At 37.6% G+C, this 7,467-nt stretch overlaps 1 protein-coding gene across 1 annotated transcript in view; it reads right to left on the reverse strand.

Moving 5' to 3' along the window:
• The window catches only part of LOC107552012 (protocadherin gamma-A8-like), a 15,157-nt gene that overhangs the window by 2,875 nt on the left and 4,815 nt on the right, over positions 1-7,467 (reverse strand). The gene's annotated exons all lie outside the window — the stretch shown is intronic.

The raw sequence follows: 7,467 nt of genomic DNA on the forward strand, positions 1-7,467 counted from the left end.
TGATTAAATGATTGCAAACTGAATATTTCTCCACTTAAAGAGTTTATATTTATCAGTGTTGTTATAGGAACACTGGAGCTGGAGCTGTCTAACAGTGAATATGAAAGTTCTGCGTTTTCACCAGTGTCTGAATCATCAGCGGACACTTTTGTCACGAGACCTCCAGCTTGACCATTCTCCCTGAGAAAAGCGTTAATAACGGGTGCTGGAAAATCTGGTGCATTGTCATTAACATCAGAGATATGTAGAGTTATAACAGTGCTGCTGGAAAGAGACGGAGTTCCTTCATCTGCAGCTGTAATTGTGATGTTATACAGAGAAGCACTCTCTCTGTCCAGAGGTCCATCTACCACTAGAGAATAATGATTGTTATATGATGTCTCCAGTTTGAAAGGAAACAAGCCTTTCAGAGCACAGTGTACAACAATGCCATTTTTACCTCCATCTTTATCAGACACTGTGACTAAAGCAACTGCGGTTCCTGACGTTGTGTCTTCTTTCACACTTTCCAGCAGTGGAGTAACATTTATCTCTGGTGCATTATCATTTTCATCAATAATTTCTATTAAAACTTTACAATGGGTGCTCTTTGGTGGGCTGCCTTTATCTTTCGCTTGAACTCGTAACTCAATGGCAGGATTCTCTTCGTAATCTATTTGCCCTTTTACAACAATATCTCCAGTCTCGGGGATAATGGAAAAAAGGTATTTTCTCTTGCCATGACCAACAAATGAATACAGGATTTCACTGTTTATGCTTCATCTGCAGCTGTAATTGTGATGTTATACAGAGAAGCACTCTCTCTGTCCAGATGTCCATCTACGACTAGAGAATAATGATTGTTATATGATGTCTCCAGTTTGAAAGGAAACAAGCCTTTGAGAGCACAGTGTACAATCCCGTTTTTACCTCCATCTTTATCGGAGACTGTAACTAAAGCAACTGCAGTTCCCGGTTTTGCATCTTCTTTCACACTTTCCAGCAGAGGAGTCGTAACTATCTCTGGCACGTTGCAACTTTTGTTCCACCAGCAACATTTTCCTTTAGTTTGACTTTGTAAAGAGGCTGACTAAACACTGGATTATTATCATTATTATCCATTATGGTTATAATAATATTTACCGTCCCCGATTTAGGTGGCTTTCCTCCATCTACTCCAGTGAGAACTAACTTAATTGTTGCTTGTTTCTCTCGATCTAAAGCTTTGTTCAGCACTAACTCGGCAGACACACTCTGGTCTTCACTCTGTGTATCTAGACTGAAATGAGTTAGAATTTACTGTAACCCGTTTCAGTTCATCGGTATTTCCACGTCCAACAAATGAATATTCAATTTCACTGTTGATGCCCTCATCCAAATCACTGGCAGAAACAATAAAAATTTTGTCTCCAATCATTGTGTTTTCTTTCACTTTAACTTTGTACAAAGGTTTGCTGAAAATAGGTTTATTATCGTTTACATCCATGACGTCAACAACAATACTCAATGTTCCAGATTTAGGAGGTTTTCCTCCGTCAACAGCGGTGAGTATTAAGTGAATAGCAGCTTGTTTTTCTCTGTCTAAAGCTTTCTGTAGTACTAAATCAGCAGATATACTCTGTTGACCGCTATGAATATCTAAAGAAAAATATTCATTTGAACTGAGTTTGTATTCTTTCAGAGAATTACTGCCAACATCTGAATCTTTTGCAATTGGTAGAGGAAATATTTCCCCCAAATTTGCATCCTCTGTAACATTGAGAAAATAATTGCTGTCCAGAAAAAATGGAGCATTGTCATTGATATCCAAAATTATAATTTCAAGCCGATAACTGATATTCACAGTAAATACTTTAACAGGAAAATGTGGCGCATTGTCGTTTATATCCAAGATCTTAATATCCACTCTGTAAAGACGATGAGGATTTTTATACTAAATCAGCAGATATACTCTGTTGACCGCTATGAATATCTAAAGAAAAATATTCATTTGAACTGAGTTTGTATTCTTTCAGAGAATTACTGCCAACATCTGAATCTTTTGCAATTGGTAGAGGAAATATTTCCCCCAAATTTGCATCCTCTGTAACATTGAGAAAATAATTGCTGTCCAGAAAAAATGGAGCATTGTCATTGATATCCAAAATTATAATTTCAAGCCGATAAAGTCTGTGAGGATTTTGAGCAAGAGCCTCTAAAGCCAACAATTGTCCCCTTATTTACCTCTTCCGGTACGGAATAGACGATCTGAGCAAACGCAGAATCCAGCAAAAAAAGGAAAAATATCAATCCACACTCGAAATATCCCAAAAAGCCCATGATGGTCATTTGCAACTGGCTTGTGAACAGAAAAAAATATAAACGCGAGGGAATCTAATAGTTTTCTTTGCATTCAGAAAACACGAGACGAAATAGAGATCATCATGTCTCAACTGCAGATGCACTAATACCAAGATTCTGAGAGAGAGAGAGAGAGAGAGAGAGAGAGAGAGAGAGAGACGCCAGAGTAAAGACTAACATGCGTGTTTCTAGTTCCTGAGCACTGATCTTCAGGTCTTTTGCTATATTCCCAATCACGGTTCCTTTATTTACCTCCTCGGAGACGGAATAGACAATCTGGCCAAGCGAAGAGTCCCATAAAGACAGAAATACAACGATCCAGAAGCTGTAATATTTTGTAACATCCATTCTTGTGCAGCAAAATGTCCTGCGATTATTTACTGTAAAAACGATTGAAACAAAGATTCTGAGAGAGAGAGAGAGAGAGAGAGAGAGAGAGAGAGAGAGACGCCAGAGTAAAGACTAAACTTTTATCTTACGGTCTGTAGTGACACCACGTGCTGAAACTATGCCATAACCTACTAGAAAAATTATATTTACAAAAACGTTAAAGTGAGAAACAACAGTGACACAACAACAACAATAGTAATATTCAAAGTAATCCAATGCAGAAAAGCAAAGCAAAAAATACACCACCGAATATAATTATTTAGGCTACTAGCAGCATCAACACATGAATAATCTAATAAAACGGGAAACAAACAGACTGTCATCCAAAAGAAAGAAAGTGAAGCATATTACGATAGAATGCAAATTCTGTAAAAAGCAGTGGTCGATTAACAGGTCATAAAAGAACTTTGTTACAACAAAATAATGACCTACTGAGAGAGCTGCACTGTGATACGGTGAATAGGCCAGAGGTTTTAATATCATAGAGGAAAAACACGTCTGGAAAGTTGAATGGATGAAGCATTCAAGGCTGTAATTGCAAGTTTTATTATTATTAGTAGTAGTAGTAGTAGTAGTAGTAGTAATAGAGATTAATCTTCGTTTTCGCCGCTGCATCTTATATTTTAATTTTAATGACCTATTATTGCCTATCATGTGCGTCTTCTTGACAGCCTATAGATGTTCTGTTTCGTAATTGTTTTGTTTTTTTGTTTTTTTAATTAGGCTACATTAGTTTTAAACACAGTGTTTAATCTAATGCATTAAAATGTGAAACACGTTTTAAAACATCCTCCAGACAGACCTGATTAATTTAACACAGTCTCATGAAAATTCGCATCTATTACAGGTTTTTGGCAAATTAGCGACATTTCTACAGCATGCTTACGCCACACTGAGGGATGTAGTTAGGCTTGCAGCTTACTTTTTATTAAAAATTGCACGTTTTCCTTAGAATCACATTTAGCAAATTCGTAAGAAACTACAACTTGCTTGCAACATCCTTTAAGTGCCTAAGATTTCTCGTGATAACTGGTTGAATTGATCAAAGTACGTTATTCAAAGACCATAAAATAGCCTAAATTAAAATTTAAATGAATCAAAACAAATTTAAAATAGGTTAATTGAAAACAAGACAGCCACGTGGTAAATACCAAACCCACTATTATGGCAACTGTTAGAATGAATTTCGAACAGTTGAGAACAATAATTCACCTCGAAAAATTAATTATTCAAAAAAAATTCCCAACGATCTTACCTTCCCAGTAGGAAGAGTTTGTGTGTGCGTAAAAGTATCTTCTCCATTAATGCTGATCAGTTCCGCGTCTGCTGGCGGAAATGGCGAGGGGAAAACGACTACATCACTCTTTATTGTGTCGGAACTAAAACACACGTCGTACTGTTGTGTGGATTTAGAGAAGGACCAGCTTCCGTCTGGATGTGTGCTGATCACTGGAGCGCTGTACCTGCTGAAACTGCTGTCTGTCCTGTAGCATTTAACTGCTATCAAACCCACCAGACTCAGTAAAAAGATGACTGATACTGAGACAATAGCGATGAGCAGATACAGATTCAGATCCGAGAGACAATGAGATTCTACTTCATATAGTTTTCTATAAAAGAAAAAGTGAACTAAAGGTATCACCATACTCAAACAGTAAAACATAAACATTCGTGTCGACTCAATTATTACTAATCAACAAAAACAAGTAATAATGAATAAATAAATGAATTAATTAAAAGACTATGTGCTGTGTATTTAAGCACATATGTACCTTGAGAAGGAAAATACGGCACTACCGCTGTCCATGGTCCTGAAGTGGTTTTGTTCTTTAAATACGAAATATTACAGATGAGCAATGAAAATTTATGATATCACATGGTAATTGTTACAACATAAAAAGAAAGAAAGAAAGAAAGAAACAGTCAATAAATATAGACTGTCGTTTAGTGTACAAAATCCACGTCAAAGAGAAATTAGAAACGCAGTAGGCTACAAGCAAATCAAACTTTAAGATGAAAACAAAGCTGCACAATGATACGAATATACATACGCAATAGTCACGAGATGCCGAAATAATTTCCAAAACTAAAATGTATAATTTGAACAACTAGTGAAACATTAAAGCAATATTTCGACTTTGTGAATCGCGTCCAGTATTTTACTTATCTTTTGTTTGGGTAAGCGTTACATTTTTATTTTTAAATACTTTAAATTTTCATTTTTAGTTCATAATACTTTATTTATTTTGTGAACTCTAAACTTTATAAACATATAAACCAAGAAAACAAAAAAACAGTTAAAATAGCTTAGAAATAAATCGAATTAATATTTACTCAAATGTTGATTTTACAAAACAGGTCCGGTAAAAGTGAAATGCAATACAGAAGCAAGTTACAATGTCTTACCTTCTCAGTGCTCAAAAGGGTTTGCGTGCGCGTAAAAGTATCTTCTCCATTAATGCTGATCAACTCCGCGTCTGCTGGCGGAAATGGCGAGGGGAAAACAACTACATCACTCTTTATTGTGTCGGAACTAAAACACCGAATTCAAATTTATGTTAAACAGGTTAATTTCATCGGTATTTCCATGAAATGAATATTCAATTTCACTGTTGATGCCCTCATCCAAATCACTGGCAGAAACAGAAACTAGTTTGGTTCCAATTGGTGTGTTTTCCTTCACTTTAACTTTGTACAAAGGTTTGCTGAAAATAGGCTTATTATCATTTACATCCATGACATTAACAACAACATTCAGTGTTCCAGATTTAGGAGGTTTTCCTCCGTCAACAGCGGTGAGTATTAAGTGAATAACAGCTTGTTTCTCTCTGTCTAAAGCTTTCTGTAGCGCTAATTCAGCCAACATACTCTTTTGCCCATTGTGAACATCTATGGAAAAATATTCATTTGAACTGAGATTGTAGTCTTTCAGAGAATTACTGCCAACATCTGAATCTTTTGCAGTTGGAAGAGGAAATCTGTCCCCTTCATTTGCGATCTCTGTAACATTGAGAATATAGGTGCTGTCCGGAAAAAATGGAGCATTGTCATTCATATCTATAATTATAATTTCAAGCCGATAAAGTCTGTGAGGATTTTGAGCAAGAGCCTCTAAATTTAACGCACATTTCTGATTGCTGCCACACAACTCCTCGCGATCAATCCGGTCTTTGACAAACAGCGAGCCCGTTTTCACATTTACATCAAAATACTTTGCATTTGATCCTGCAGGCATAATCTGAAACATGCGTGATTCTAGTTCCTGAGCACTGATCTTCAGGTCTTTTGCTATATTCCCGATCACAGTTCCCTTATTTACCTCCTCGGAGACGGAATAGACAATCTGGCCATGCGAAGATTTCCATAAAGACATAAATAAAACGATCCAGAAGCCATAAGATTCTGTAACATCCATGATTGTGCAGCAGAATGTCCTGCGATTATTTACTGTAAAAACGATTGAAACAACTAAACAGACCTCTGTCGACACAATCCGACATCACGACGCAGTAATACTATAAGCCTTGGTTATTTACACGCCTTCAACGCATTTCCTCTTGTTCTGATGCTGTAAAGGAGGAGCTCAGATCAATCTCAAAGTCATGGTCTGCAGTGCCACCGCATGTTGTAAAAGTGGAGAGGCAATGAGATTCTACTTCATATAGTTTTCTGTAAAAGAAAAAGTGAACTAAATGTATCACCATACTCAAACAGTAAAATATAATCATTCGTGTCGACTCAATCATTACTAATCAACAACAAGTAATAATAAATAAACGAATTAACTAAAAACGTCACTTTCGCTGTCCGTGGTACTGAAGTGATTTACAAAATACTGCAGTTAAGCAGTAAAAAAAATAAAGAAACAAAGAGTAGTATGATATCACAGGGTAATGTTACAACATAGAAAGAAAGAAAGATCTATAAATATACACTTAATGTACAAAAGCCAAGTCAAAAAGAAATTAGAAACGCAGTACAAGCAAATCAAACTTTAAGATGAAAACAAAGCTGCACAGTGATACGAATAAAAATACACCAGAGCCACGAGATGCCGAAATAACTTGCAAAACTACCCATGGTTCCCTGAGTAGGGAACGAGACACTGCGTCCTCTAGGGGTCGCTATGGGGAACGCCTCGTCGTGACCCGTGTCTGAAGCATACATTGAAAAATCACCAACTCGTTGGCTGGCAACAGCCATGACGTCACTACTGGTGCGAATATAGTATAAATAGGCACCGGGAGCACACATCAGTCACTTCTTCGCCTGAAGCTTGCGTCCGCAGCATGGCAAGAAACCTAGAGGACGCAGTGTCTCATTCCCTACTCAGGGAACCATGGTTACATAAGTAACCTGAGACGTTCCCTTTCATGGGAACTTCGAACTGCATCCTCTAGGGGTCGCTATGGGGAACAGTATACCCACACCGCGATGCTGAGGGGAGTGCATGCCAGAAACCATGGCGAGCACTAAGTACCAACTCTACCATATTGCCATGGTAGTTGCCCCTGGGACGTTTAGACGACTGTCAGTGACATTATTCCCTACGGCCAAAGGCCTAGGCTACATACCCCAAAATACTTACCTGTTAGGGCCAGACTCCTGGGCCCGGGGTAGAGCTCAAGGCTTGGAATCAGAAACAGATTCCTTTAAGGGAATACGACCAAGAGCCTAGAATCATACTAGTCTTGGCCTGTCACACAGGAGCTACCGCACGTTTCTCTTTGTATGTGCTGAAGGAACTGTCTCAACAGA

This window comes from Sinocyclocheilus grahami, unplaced genomic scaffold (genome assembly GCF_001515645.1).
Source record: "Sinocyclocheilus grahami isolate Dianchi unplaced genomic scaffold, SAMN03320097.WGS_v1.1 scaffold440.1, whole genome shotgun sequence".
Classification (NCBI taxonomy): Eukaryota; Metazoa; Chordata; class Actinopteri; order Cypriniformes; family Cyprinidae; genus Sinocyclocheilus; species Sinocyclocheilus grahami.